The 15,805-nt window shown below is 41.0% G+C and overlaps 1 protein-coding gene across 1 annotated transcript in view; it reads right to left on the reverse strand.

The window, feature by feature from the left end:
- The window catches only part of ASTN1 (astrotactin 1), a 5,143,480-nt gene that overhangs the window by 59,244 nt on the left and 5,068,431 nt on the right, over window positions 1-15,805 (reverse strand). The gene's annotated exons all lie outside the window — the stretch shown is intronic.

Consider the following 15,805-nt stretch of genomic DNA (forward strand, 5'->3'; position numbering starts at 1 on the left):
TCACCCACCAATTCTTACAGAACCGAGGACTGAGCTGTTCATGTTGTTAACTAGGCTTCAGTGACTTCACCCACCAATTCTTACAGAACCGAGGACTGAGCTGTTCATGTCCTTAACTAGGCTTCAGTGACTTCACCCACCAATTCTTACAGAACAGGGGACTGAGCTGTTCATGTTGTTAACTAGGCTTCAGTGACTTCACCCACCAATTCATACAGAACCGGGGACTGAGCTGTCCATGTTGTTAACTAGGCTTCAGTGACTTCACCCACCAATTCTTACAGAACAGGGGACTGAGCTGTTCATGTTGTTAACTAGGCTTCAGTGACTTCACCCACCAATTCTTACAGAACCAGGGACTGAGCTGTTCATGTTGTTAACTAGGCTTCAGTGACTTCACCCACCAATTCTTACAGAACCGGGGACTGAGCTGTTCATGTTGTTAACTAGGCTTCAGTGACTTCACCCACCAATTCTTACAGAACCGGGACTGAGCTGTTCATGTTGTTAACTAGGCTTCAGTGACTTCACCCACCAATTCTTACAGAACAGGGGACTGAGCTGTTCATGTTGTTAACTAGGCTTCAGTGACTTCACCCACCAATTCTTACAGAACCAGGGACTGAGCTGTTCATGTTGTTAACTAGGCTTCAGTGACTTCACCCACCAATTCTTACAGAACCGGGGACTGAGCTGTTCATGTTGTTAACTAGGCTTCAGTGACTTCACCCACCAATTCTTACAGAACCGGGGACTGAGCTGTTCATGTTGTTAACTAGGCTTCAGTGACTTCACCCACCAATTCTTACAGAACCAGGGACTGAGCTGTTCATGTCCTTAACTAGGCTTCAGTGACTTCACCCACCAATTCTTACAGAACCGGGGACTGAGCTGTTCATGTTGTTAACTAGGCTTCAGTGACTTCACCCACCAGTTCTTACAGAACCGGGGACTGAGCTGTTCATGTTGTTAACTAGGCTTCAGTGACTTCACCCACCAATTCTTACAGAACCGGGGACTGAGCTGTTCATGTTGTTAACTAGGCTTCAGTGACTTCACCCACCAATTCTTACAGAACTGGGAACTGAACTGTTCATGTTGTTAACTAGGCTTCAGTGACTTCACCCACCAATTCTTACAGAACCGGGGGCTGAGCTGTTCATGTTGTTAACTAGGCTTCAGTGACTTCACCCACCAATTCTTACAGAACCAGGGACTGAGCTGTTCATGTTGTTAACTAGGCTTCAGTGACTTCACCCACCAATTCTTACAGAACTGGGGACTGAGCTGTTCATGTTGTTAACTAGGCTTCAGTGACTTCACCCACCAATTCTTACAGAACCGGGGACTGAGCTGTTCATGTTGTTAACTAGGCTTCAGTGACTTCACCCACCAATTCTTACAGAACCGGGAACTGAGCTGTTCATGTGCTTAACTAGGCTTCAGTGACTTCATCCACCAATTCTTACAGAACCGGGGACTGAGCTGTTCATGTTGTTAACTAGGCTTCAGTGACTTCACCCACCAATTCTTACAGAACAGGGGACTGAGCTGTTCATGTTGTTAACTAGGCTTCAGTGACTTCACCCACCAATTCTTACAGAACCAGGGACTGAGCTGTTCATGTCCTTAACTAGGCTTCAGTGACTTCACCCACCAATTCTTACAGAACCGGGGACTGAGCTGTTCATGTCGTTAACTAGGCTTCAGTGACTTCACCCACCAATTCTTACAGAACCGGGGACTGAGCTGTTCATGTTGTTAACTAGGCTTCAGTGACTTCACCCACCAATTCTTACAGAACCGGGGACTGAGCTGTTCATGTTGTTAACTAGGCTTCAGTGACTTCACCCACCAATTCTTACAGAACTGGGAACTGAGCTGTTCATGTTGTTAACTAGGCTTCAGTGACTTCACCCACCAATTCTTACAGAACCGGGGGCTGAGCTGTTCATGTTGTTAACTAGGCTTCAGTGACTTCACCCACCAATTCTTACAGAACCAGGGACTGAGCTATTCATGTTGTTAACTAGGCTTCAGTGACTTCACCCACCAATTCTTACAGAACAGGGGACTGAGCTGTTCATGTCCTTAACTAGGCTTCAGTGACTTCACCCACCAATTCTTACAGAACCGGGGACTGAGCTGTTCATGTTGTTAACTAGGCTTCAGTGACTTCACCCACCAATTCTTACAGAACAGGGGACTGAGCTGTTCATGTTGTTAACTAGGCTTCAGTGACTTCACCCACCAATTCATACAGAACCGGGGACTGAGCTGTCCATGTTGTTAACTTGGCTTCAGTGACTTCACCCACCAATTCTTACAGAACAGGGGACTGAGCTGTTCATGTTGTTAACTAGGCTTCAGTGACTTCACTCACCAATTCTTACAGAACCAGGGACTGAGCTGTTCATGTTGTTAACTAGGCTTCAGTGACTTCACCCACCAATTCTTACAGAACCGGGGACTGAGCTGTTCATGTTGTTAACTAGGCTTCAGTGACTTCACCCACCAATTCTTACAGAACCGGGGACTGAGCTCTTCATGTTGTTAACTAGGCTTCAGTGACTTCACCCACCAATTCTTACAGAACAGGGGACTGAGCTGTTCATGTTGTTAACTAGGCTTCAGTGACTTCACCCACCAATTCTTACAGAACCAGGGACTGAGCTGTTCATGTTGTTAACTAGGCTTCAGTGACTTCACCCACCAATTCTTACAGAACCGGGGACTGAGCTGTTCATGTTGTTAACTAGGCTTCAGTGACTTCACCCACCAATTCTTACAGAACCGGGGACTGAGCTGTTCATGTTGTTAACTAGGCTTCAGTGACTTCACCCACCAATTCTTACAGAACCAGGGACTGAGCTGTTCATGTCCTTAACTAGGCTTCAGTGACTTCACCCACCAATTCTTACAGAACCGGGGACTGTGCTGTTCATGTTGTTAACTAGGCTTCAGTGTCTTCACCCACCCATTCTTACAGAACCGGGACTGAGCTGTTCATGTTGTTAACTAGGCTTCAGTGACTTCACCCACCAATTCTTACAGAACCGGGGACTGAGCTGTTCATGTTGTTAACTAGGCTTCAGTGACTTCACCCACCAATTCTTACAGAACTGGGAACTGAGCTGTTCATGTTGTTAACTAGGCTTCAGTGACTTCACCCACCAATTCTTACAGAACCGTGGGCTGAGCTGTTCATGTTGTTAACTAGGCTTCAGTGACTTCACCCACCAATTCTTACAGAACCAGGGACTGAGCTGTTCATGTTGTTAACTAGGCTTCAGTGACTTCACCCACCAATTCTTACAGAACTGGGGACTGAGCTGTTCATGTTGTTAACTAGGCTTCAGTGACTTCACCCACCAATTCTTACAGAACCGGGGACTGAGCTGTTCATGTTGTTAACTAGGCTTCAGTGACTTCACCCACCAATTCTTACAGAACCGGGAACTGAGCTGTTCATGTGCTTAACTAGGCTTCAGTGACTTCATCCACCAATTCTTACAGAACCGGGGACTGAGCTGTTCATGTTGTTAACTAGGCTTCAGTGACTTCACCCACCAATTCTTACAGAACAGGGGACTGAGCTGTTCATGTTGTTAACTAGGCTTCAGTGACTTCACCCACCAATTCTTACAGAAGCAGGGACTGAGCTGTTCATGTCCTTAACTAGGCTTCAGTGACTTCACCCACCAATTCTTACAGAACCGGGGACTGAGCTGTTCATGTTGTTAACTAGGCTTCAGTGACTTCACCCACCAATTCTTACAGAACCTGGGACTGAGCTGTTCATGTTGTTAACTAGGCTTCAGTGACTTCACCCACCAATTCTTACAGAACCGGGGACTGAGCTGTTCATGTTGTTAACTAGGCTTCAGTGACTTCACCCACCAATTCTTACAGAACTGGGAACTGAGCTGTTCATGTTGTTAACTAGGCTTCAGTGACTTCACCCACCAATTCTTACAGAACCAGGGGCTGAGCTGTTCATGTTGTTAACTAGGCTTCAGTGACTTCACCCACCAATTCTTACAGAACCAGGGACTGAGCTGTTCATGTTGTTAACTAGGCTTCAGTGACTTCACCCACCAATTCTTACAGAACTGGGGACTGAGCTGTTCATGTCATTAACTAGGCTTCAGTGACTTCACCCACCAATTCTTACAGAACCGGGGACTGAGCTGTTCATGTCATTAACTAGGCTTCAGTGACTTCCCCCACCAATTCTTACATTACCGGGGACTGAGCTGTTCATGTCGTTAACTAGGCTCGAGTGACTTCACACACCAATTCTTGCAGAACAGGGGACTGAGCTGTTCATGTTGTTAACTAGGCTTCAGTGACTTCACCCACCAATTCTTACAGAACCGGGGACTGAGCTGTCCATGTTGTTAACTAGGCTTCAGTGACTTCACTCACCAATTCTTACAGAACCGAGGACTGAGCTGTCCATGTTGTTAACTAGGCTTCAGTGACTTCACCCACCAATTCTTACAGAACCAGGGACTGAGCTGTTCATGTTGTTAACTAGGCTTCAGTGACTTCACCCACCAATTCTTACAGAACTGAGGACTGAGCTGTTCATGTCATTAACTAGGCTTCAGTGACTTCACCCACCAATTCTTACAGAACCGGGGACTGAGCTGTTCATGTTGTTAACTAGGCTTCAATTGACTTCACCCACCAATTCTTACAGAACCGGGGACTGAGCTGTTTATGTTGTTAACTAGGCTTTAGTGACTTCACCCACCAATTCTTACAGAACCGGGGACTGAGCTGTTCATGTTGTTAACTAGGCTTCAGTGACTTCACCCACCAATTTTTACAGAACCGAGGACTGAGCTGTCCATGTTGTTAACTAGGCTTCAGTGACTTCACCCACCAATTCTTACAGAACTGGGGACTGAGCTGTTAATGTTGTTAACTAGGCTTCAGTTGTGGATGGAGGGCATGTCAGATGCCTAGTAAAGGAGAGATGTAACTCCTGTTCACATGACCAGGACCAAACCTTAGGCAGGAGATTATACACCTTTCAGTCTGATCTCACTCCTAAAGAAAACCATATATACACTGCAAAACAAAGCACTAGTTTAAGTACCTTTAAGACTAGTCTTGGTGACTACTGATAGACACAAATTTATCATGTACAACCCTGTTTGATTTGGTAGGAGAGCTCTACAAAATACCTGAAAAGGGTAGCCAGAAAGTCTAGTGTGTTTGCTTGAAGGTGCTTATGAGTAGACAGCTTAGAGTCACCAGCATTGCTAGCATTGTATTGATCTTATCTACCTATGCTCCCAAAAGTAATCATTTCATAATATCCAGAAGTCACTGAGCAGGAAGAGTGAATGTAGCATTTTAGGTATTGTCAGACTGGGTAATAGGCTCACCCAGATATTATCTCGCAAACAGGCTGTGGATATGGCCTACTCACTCAAACAGATAGGAAAACTTAGAGATGGCCATAAGTTAGCAGCGTAAGTTATCGATTTACGATGCAACAAGAAATGGACAGCTATAATAAATCGAGTCCACTCCAAGGACAGGTGGGTGAAAAGGGGATACTGCAATGTTCAATCCTGAGGATCAGTCCATTCAATGCTTTTATAAGTAAAAATGTAAAAGGTTTAATTCATTCCATCCTTCCTCTTTGTTGGTAGCACAGTTCGTTATATTATGTGTATAAAACTGATAAGAGTTAGTAATGGAGAAGCTTTGAGCTTTTTTTTTTTCTTTTGCTGTTGGTTTTCTTTACTGAGTCAAGCTTATGACATTCGAATAAATTACTTGGTAAGAGGTTAATTTGCATTTTACACTTGTTGGTTTAATGCCAGCTTACATCTGTTTACAATTGTTTTCTTGCAGCTAATTTTCTGGTGTCTTATGACTAGCAGATTGTAAAATAATTTAGATAAATATAATTCATAGATCTGTTTTATATATTTTTTTATTGTTTCATTATTTTATTATTCATAGCTCTATTTTACTGACATTTTTCCAGCATTTGAGAGTATATTTTGGAACATATTTTAAGACTTTTATTTTAGTTTTCACATTTAAAAAGTGAATGAATTACGTAACAGCATGCCTGACTTCCATTGAAACAGCTGAATTATAAGTGTTTATAGCTACTTGTTGGCAATTCAGAGCTCCTGATGTGTTAAGAACTAACTGTACTGAGGTTAAGATTTATGGACTCTGAGGTTTTAATTTTTGCTTTATACATAGTGTATATTTGGAAACATATTTTAATTTGTTTTATTTTCACCTATTAGAGTAGGCTTTAGTATTTTAACTTCAGAACTAGTGTTGTCATTATTTTAGTTGTGATACTTTAAATTTTTGAGACAATGTTTAAAGTTGGAAGAAACATAATAGCATATTTACACATTAAGACTTTTACAGCTGTAAGAGGGCCATGCTGGCAAGCACAGTGGCACACTGATAGCAGTACTGTTATAAAGATCTAGGGTCCTCTGTCTATATGGTGTTTGTGTGTTCTCTCCTTGTCTCTACTGATTTTCTCTAGAAACCTGCCAACTCCAGTTTCCCCCTACTTCACAAAAATGTAAAATTATGTTTTTATAAACTGAGAGAGAGAACTGATCCACATGGATTTTTTAAGATTTAGCTTGGGAGGACTGTGTGATTATTTGATTTGCTCAGAGACATACAGCTGATAAATCGAGGCTGTGAATATCAAACCCTGGACTAAATTAGCAGCTTGTTAACAACTTACGGCATTAATCTTCTGCATTAATTGCCAGACTATATTAAACTGTTCATATATATCTATCTATATCTATACATCTATATTATATATATATATATATATATATATGTATAAAATATATACATACACACATATTTAGTATATATGTATGCACATTTGTGTGTGGAGCAAACACATGTAAAACAAGTTTTTTTTTTTTTTTTTGCCAAGTGGCAAGCACTTCCTTGTAAGGAGTTTCAGCTCTACACTTCCCTACTTAAATATAATTACTTAATTATGGAGTAAATTAAATAGGACAAAAACACTTAAATCACTGCACGTACACTAACAGAAACTGTGCCAGCCATGACTCACAATGGAAAGCTGTGACTAATGAGCTCCATCTTTAGGAAGAGTACTAAACAAGTTGCAATCTTATCCAGTGTACAGAGTTAGGGAAGCCATATCATATATATAAAAACACTGAAACACAAGTAAATATACATAGTAATGTTTGGTCTAATTTTAAATACTGTCTCAAACTCTAAAGTATCACAGCTAGAATAAAGTCAATAGGTTTACTTTAAGAAACAAATGAAAATATAGCCACTTGCCTTTTGTCAGTCAGTTTGTAAACTATTGGCATTATCTACCTTAGAAGTAAGGCTTACAATCCACAGAGGTAGTTCCCTGATATAGGCTGTGTCTCACAAAACCCTACATAAAACAGGTTGCAAATTAAAAGTCATAGCTGTAGGCCTTGTCAAGCATTCCCTCTGGCTCCTTAAACAAAAATGTCACCTGATCTTCCCTCAAAATACATCCAGCATAAAATCCTACTTGGTCGTCTGACCTTAGGAACTACTGAATCCTTGATCAGAGGCCCACAAGGTGAGCCTCCAGCTCAAAGAACAAACTTCCTGTTTTTTTTTTTTTTTTTTTCCCCTTCTAGACTGTATCCTTTTATACAAACCAGATTTATAATTACCACCACCTAATGCAAAAATTGCTTGGCTAATTTTCATGAGATACATTTTAAGGTGCATTTCACCTTTTTCACACATATACATATAGGGTACTAGCTGCTAGTACAAGGGTCTAGGGAACTACTAAAGGGGCGGTGAATACCGCACAATGTGGCTGGGCTAATATATGCCTTTGGGCAGATAGCCCAGTACCAACCTATGAACCTATACTACGTTACAACATACACAAGATACAGTACTGCAACTAGCCCTCTTCCAGCACAAAACCACTGCTTTTGTACTAAAGTTAGTTGACTGTAAAACAAACAACCTGTAAGTATTCCAGATAGCTATTCTAGGTCTAGGAGTAAGACTGCACTGGAAAGTTTAGAGGGATGGGAAGGTCTAGTGGGTTGGGAGGGTGGCCTAATGGTTAAGGTGTTTGCCTTACAAACACAAGGTGCAGGGTTTGAGTCTCAGAAGGGATAATTGGCTAGGCTTAAAAAGGCTCACAAGAGCAGTTAGCTTAGTACTAATCTATGCACCAGACATATTTTATATTGCCTTTTTTGTTGTTTCTTCAGCTATTGCAATGGATTATGGCCATTCAAGTGTCTACATAAAAGGCAATACTTTAAAGAATAGAAGGTCCACTTCAGAGCCAAAGTCTCCCTCTCTACGCCTGAATACATCTTTTAAGCATTACTTTAATTTTAACTAATATAACACATAGGGTGCTTCACTTTGAATATCTTAAGGTACCACTACTCTCAAACCGAGCTTGCAGGCATCCCTATACAGGACAAATTCCTTAATAACATCAAGACAAAATACACTAATTCAGAACATAATATTCTTTAAAACTCCTCAAGTTCTCTATCTGCATTATGAGATCAATGCAAATTGGCAGCAAATTACAGAAGGACAGGCGATAATTGTGTGGCTAAATGGTTCCCCTTCAAAACATCTAATTGTCATAACATCGAAACTCAAAACACTGAAAACTCAACATCAAATTTCATGACACTGAAAATGTATAACATCGAGTAGTATATAATCAAACATGTAAATGTTATAGTTTAATCTGTTAATCTTGTGGTAACACTGAGATGTAGTTTTTATTTCTATAGCTATTATTTATATAGTGTAGGAATTAATACTCTTTATATAGTGTTTATTTTGCCATTCTGTAAGTGTTTTTTGGTCATACAGATAAGTGATTTAGACATTATGCATACATTCTGTATGGTGACTGCGATACAGTGGGGTTAGGAAATTAACTTTTTCCCACTGTAGTGTGATCTCAGAGTTGGTACATTTAATTTACGGGGGGGGGGGTAGAGCCTCCACATAGGGGGTGCAGGGGCATACTAAAGAGTGTGTTTGTTAGTTTGGTGTTATTATAGGTATAGGGGTGTTATTTACATGTACTTTGTAGTTTTCAATGTTATGATGCAAAGTTTCAGTGTTCTGTGTTTTCGATATTGTGAGTTTTCAGTGTTTTGGATTTTCGATGTTATGGTCTCAGTGTTTTAAGATTCAATGTTATGAGAATTAGATGTTTTGAAGGGGAACCTGCTAAATTAGGTACCCATTTTCTGAAGTACCTACCTATTCCAAGAAAAGCCTTCACTTGTCCTTAACTAGTGATTGCAGGCTAGTTTTTATGCAAAAAAAAAGCAGCAAAGCACACTTCAGAATGCAGAACCTTTAATTAAATATAACAAAGCTTTCATACATCCAATCCTTCTTCAGTGTTACTTTCATTTAAGGAACAATCCTCCTTTTTAAAAGACAAAAACAAATCATATGACACAGCTTAACCTATCATATTAAAACATCAATTGCACATACTTAAATATTCATAATTGAATATGCTAAACACATCATTAAGATTAAACTGTGTCATATTTGATTAAAAGTTCTGGGTTGTGACGTGTGTTTTGCTGCTTTATTCTTGTTGGATATTTTGCACTACTTGACTTTACCAGCTTGATCATCTTTTTCATTTTGGAATTTAGCTTTTTATGCATACAGCATTTATTTATGTAAGAAAAAAAAACAATAAAGGGCTCACACTGCCCTGCACCAAAGCAGCTACAGCTACACTGCCCTACTCCTGTGTTGGCTGTTGGCCGTCCCCCCAAGCTGTGGGCTTCAGGTGGCTAACCTCCCCACCAATAATTTAGTCTGCCCTTATGTTGCATCCTGTGTTTTCTAGTGGCAGGATAGAATCAACTGAAAATGGTTTACTGCCACAGAAAGCATTATCACCTCTCCAGGCACCAAAGTTGTATGGTGTTCTTGCTCACATCTGCATTAGTTTTGTCATTCGGCTTTTCCCGGTTAGGGGTCGTCACAGTGGAACTCTGGTCCACTAATGATTGGCAGTAGATTTTCACGAACGCCGAGATGCCAGCTCAACATTTAACCTTCAACAAAGGCACGCCCATTTACACATGTCTTTCGACCACCCACCCAACCACGGGGAGGACATGCAGACTCCGCACAGAAGGCACTCCCTGCACTCCAGCCAAGAATCGAATGGGAGAACCTCTTGTTGTGAGGCAACAATGTTACCACTGCACCATCACAGATTCACATCTGCATTAGTATATGTATTATATGTCTGCATGGTGACTTTTTTCCTAGTCTACCATTGTTCTTCACATGCACCTTGTTCTCTGCCAGCTGCTTTGTCTGACGCTGGTGCCTTGCAATTCTGCCTCTAAGGAGGTGGCTGAAAGCTCCTATCCAGAAAGTGCAGAAGTAATTTTCCAGCTTAAGGTGCAGAGACTGGTTGCTGAAGGTAGGCAACTGCACCTGGGCACTTGCATCAGGAACAACGAGCAGCCTCTGGAATGGAGGCTAGAGTTGCCTTTTTAGGCCTGCACAGGAACATCTTGCTTATACAATCATCAAACCAGTTGAGTGATGCCTAGAGCTGCTGATCACAGGGATGGCTTGGTATCCAAAAACGCTATCAGCCCACAATATCCCATCTCATTATGTTCCCTTCATTAAATGTCATTCTTTGTTACTTTGTTATTATGTAACCCTTCAAGACCAGTTGCCACCATCTGTATGTAGTCACCCAATGCCTCAGTAAGGGCTTACTTGGATGAGTGATGCTACACCTACACACATCTACTGCTTGCATTTTACATCTTTTATCACTGATATGTTATTTTATTCTATTACCGTTCTTGCTGCTGATATATTATTTTATTGTGAAATATTTTTCTCTTGGGGTATATCTTCAAACTATTCCTAAGTAAAATAAAATAAAATAAAATAAAGTGTCCTCCCACCTTTTATATATATATATATCACCTCTGCCTGTGTGTCCCTTCATGTTGACTATCTGTCCCTCTCCTTCTCTCCCACTGGTGTGCCTCAGTCCCTTTTCCATCTACCTTTTCCTTTGAATTTAAATAGAGACGGAATCCCTAAAAATACCCTTTCTTTCCAATATTTATGCCTTATGGCTGCCTTTCTGCATTTCTTTCTCTGCTTGCTTTTCTCCATATTCACACTTTCCAATCTATCCCATTTCCTTCTCATTTATATTATAAACATGTTTACAGTGCCCGCCTGCATTGGTATAATGTGCATACTCTGTTGAGTTCTGCTATTAGCTACACTGATTTACCACTGCAAAGCCTGCAAAGGTGTGCATGTACTGCTTCCAGGAAGGTATGACTCTTCAGTCCTGACATCATGCATGTCAGCCATGTGTGCTACCATGATGTTGCTCTTGACCCGTTCTACTGTAGTGTTGCTCTGCTTCCCCCATTGGACTACACTATCTTATGCAGTCTTTTACACAGCATGCTGCCAATACACCCTACTGGATATATCTGTAAGTAGCATGCTGGCATGTCACACAGTGGCTTCGTTGATCTACTTTATGGTCTTTTTAGCCCCAGTACTTTTTGATCTTCACCCTCCTCCTCTCAGCTTAATGGACCCATTTATTCCATCCTCACTGGGGGGGGGGGGTGCTAAGAGTAGTCATCACTAAGGCATCCATCCCAAGTGATTTGAAGATCTTGTTTATGGCCCTAACTGTTAACTCCCACTTTTGCTTGCCTATGGAGCACAAAGAGGATGGTTGAAAGAAGTTCATCCACAGAGAGCATTTACACTCTGTTGGAGGGGGCTTGGTGTTTACAGCAGTGGCTGTGGAAAGACAGCCTCATCCACAGTGGGGGAAAACTTGGAAGGGGAGACTGAAGATTATGCCTTGCAAAGAAATTCAGAGACACCTTTCTAGAGAAACTGTTTCCTAGCAATATAAGACTGAGTGTAATGCTGAGTTAAAGGTAAGTCTTCAGCTTCAGACGCAAATCTCAAGACATTGTTTATGTTTGGAAGAATATGCATTCAATTTCATTTGAATGTAATGCAGCTGGCATTTTGCCACAAGTTATTAATACCAAAGTACTGAGACTATACCTTTCACTTCCAATGCAAGCGCATTCATTCCAGAAAAAAAAAAAGAAAAAGATTTCTGTTCTGTGTTTTGGGATTTTTTCTTGAGTGATCTTTGTGCCCCTGTGCCAAGATGATCACAATAGAACAGTTACTACAATGCCATTGTTAAAAAATTGCTACAGAGGTTAAGCAGAAGGAATATCTTACTGAGTTCAAGTGATATGTTCACCAGGAGAGATACAACTTAACTGAGCAAGGAGCTTATCAGTCTATTTAACTGGAGAACCACTGAGAGCCCTCATGGACATGGTGGGGACTGACATGCCATACTTAAATAAATTTACATAGTGCTTCAAGAAAGTAAGTACATTAAATTGACCTTAAGAATCTGAAAGCTGTTCTACTGCACTAGAATGATTATTATGCCAAGAAGCTACCTAGAGAAGTGAGTGGTCTAGACCTGGAGTGAAACGTGTATCAAATGCTAGTAACAAACAAGAAGTAAAATCTGTAGACATACTGGCTTTTACACATGGAAGAAGTGTTACATAGCTACATTCCGCATTTATGATAGTAACTCTTAAACCTGTGAAAACTATAACCTTTGAAAAGCATGCTGCTAATGATGTTATGTCTACAGAATGTGATAAGTGCATTGTGCTATTACCCTAAGTCATGGCCAGGAGCTAGAAAGAATATTATGCTCAGGCAGTACAGTCACACTTAAGTCACAATGTGTGGGCCAAAAGGAAAGCCCTACTATCAAAGTAGTAATCATGGAGCTAAGAAATAGTATCCCATTACACAAATAGTAATACATATTGGGTACAGAAAAGTCATTCATCCTGTTATTATCATTTCCAGTTTAACACATGATATGATAATAATCCACTTAAAACAGCTGAAGAGGTAAATTAAGAAGGTATTTCTTTTGACAGATCACCCCATCTGTGTTTGTGTGTGTCTGTGGGGGGATATGAATAAACCTACAGATGTATCTCTATATAAATTATAAAATATATAATTCCAACAAAGATAAAGGCATAAAGCCCTAAGGGTACAACAACTAACTACAGAAAGAAGGAGAGAAAGAAGACACAGCGCTTAAAGATACATGTCAGCATACACCTATGAATGAACAGACTGCAAGTGCTCACAGTAAAACATTGCAGCCTGTGTGTGTGTTTGTCTTTCGGCTTTTCCCGGTTAGGGGTCGCCACAGCGGAACTCCGGTCCACTAATGATTGGCAGTAGAGTTTTACATGCTGGCTTGCCGGGCCTAACGCACAACCTTCAACGAAGGAACGCCCATTCACGCATGTCGTCACACAGTAGACGCTTTAACTGAGAATCGAATGGGCAATGTCTAACTGTGAGGCGACAACGCTACCGCAGCACCACCACCGCAGTAATTGCAGCCTGTAAATATTGCAAAACAGGGAATTTAAGAGTCTAGTAGAGCTGGAGACAGAGTTATTCACTGTGTCAGCATATTCTAAGGGAGTGATGTTAGGAGGTATGAAAAGTGTACAATTTCACATGAATTTTAAACTCTTTGTCAAGTCAACACAGAAATCCCCTGAAAAAAAGCATATTAGCAGCAGAGTTGAGAAGGAGTGCAGTTAACAATAACAAATATTTCACCAGTGTTTTTAAATATGGAGACGTAGCAGTCAAAGTTCTAAAGCTATTTGTGTTGCTGTGTAAGACAAAAAAATTCAATTAAGGGAAGACTCTAGCCAAATTTTCTGTAAGCAAGAAAAAAGGAAAACTAAAGACAAATCTTTTACAAAGTGACAGCAACCTAAGTAATACAAATACATTAAAATGGTGGTGTTCTGTCACTCTGGGATTAAGTGTGACCAACAGATAGGAAAAAAACGAGATGGCACTTCATCCTGGGAGAGGGGCTGGTTTTGAACAGACCTCTACTGATAATCCTGTGAAGCTAAAATACATGAGCTTTTAGTAAACGGAAGAGGGTTCAATGTATCAACATAAAGAAAGGGAGCAAAAATGAGAGGTATCAAAAAGACTGGCAAAGTAACTTGATGGACAGAATAAGCAGACCTGCAATAAAAAACAAAAGCAAGGTTTTAAATAAACAAAGAGAGACAGATACCTATGCATTAAGGTAGTGCTGATGCCAAGCCACTCTGGTGGTACAGAGGGGATAAAGCACTGACTATTGCCCACGTGACTTGGGTTTCATTATTGGCTTAGGCAACTGACAGAGTGGTAGGGCGCAGCCATCTTGGGGTGGGTGGGCAGTCCCATTGCCATCTACAGTGATGATTCCTGGTGGAGGCTATTTAAGAATGTTGCTGAGAGACTGATGAGAGATGTTCAGAAAAGATAAGAGTTTATTCTCATTTTTCGTCTGCATTTTTGATTTAATATCTCTGTAATCTCTGCAACTGGTTTTACTGCCCTTTTTGTTGTGAGACAGAGCTAATATCTGTTAGTGTTTACCTCAGTTTTAGTGAAATCCTTTGCTTAGAGCCCTATCTGCTTACGTAGTGAGAGAAATTGAACATAACTGTTTTTATCTGGGCAGGGCATTCCTGCAACTGTATTGTCTGGATAATAGGTCTGGTTTCTGCTTTCTGTGCCTTAAATCAGATATACCTGTTACTCAAGCTGTTGCTGAGAGACTGACCTACTGCCTACCTGCTCTGATATTCAGAAAAGATAAGAGTTTATTCTCATATTTTGTCTGCACTTTTGATAAAATAGCACTGTAATCTGTACAACTGGGTGTTCCCACCCACTCATCCTGTTCTTGTGGTGGTCTTATGTCTTGGTGGTTTTGAGTTGCCCACCTCTGGTATAGAGTTGATACTGGACACTCCCCACCCCCCAGTCACATTACATCAGCTCATTCTACTGTTACTAGTGAGAACTTAGCAAAGGCCCACCCCTTTAGCTTCTGCATACTGAATTATCTAATTAACTACTGCCTCTTCACTTTCTACTAAAGAAAAAAAAAACTGTTTCCTACCTTTCCTTGAAATAGTGTAGGCCAGATACAGACTTGCTGTATCCTGGACTTTTTGTATGCTAGCGGTGCTCTTCAATTTTTTTCCCTTAGAGCTGCTAGTTCTCTGCTTTCCTGCACTTTTATTAGCTTATTAGTCTAGCGCTTTAAACTACTCCTGGTGCCAGAAAGTCTGCTCTTCAAATTTTCCCTTGGAACTAGCTGGTTTCTCAGTAGTAGCACTAAAATCTGAATCCCTGTGACTAGCACTTGCTCTAAAACCTGCTGGAAAGTACTAGGAAGCCTTAAACTGATGCAAGCACTGAACTCTCCTTGTTAATAAGGAAAAATTAATCGTAGGCACTAAACAGCCTATAACTGCAAAGTACCTTGCCAAGGTAAGGGAAAACAGCTCTTGTACTTTACAAAAGAAGCACCGAACCAGGCATGTTGAAGGGTCAGCTTCCGGTGATTTCTCCTGTCCACCTGGTGAATCTGGGCATACTGGGGCAATGCAGCAATTGCCTCATGCACACAGACAACCCTCTCCTCCTACCACCAAATACTACAATCTGCGAGAGATGCAATTACATAGTCAAACTGGAAGCAAAGCTCTCTCCAGCCAAGACTGTGCTAGATAGTCAAGAGGAGAAGGTTAACACCTGCAATACACCTCAAGCAACACATAGCCCTTCAAAACTCATG

This window comes from Protopterus annectens, chromosome 10.part0 (genome assembly GCF_019279795.1).
Source record: "Protopterus annectens isolate FY-2018-M chromosome 10.part0, PAN1.0, whole genome shotgun sequence".
Classification (NCBI taxonomy): domain Eukaryota; kingdom Metazoa; phylum Chordata; order Ceratodontiformes; family Protopteridae; genus Protopterus; species Protopterus annectens.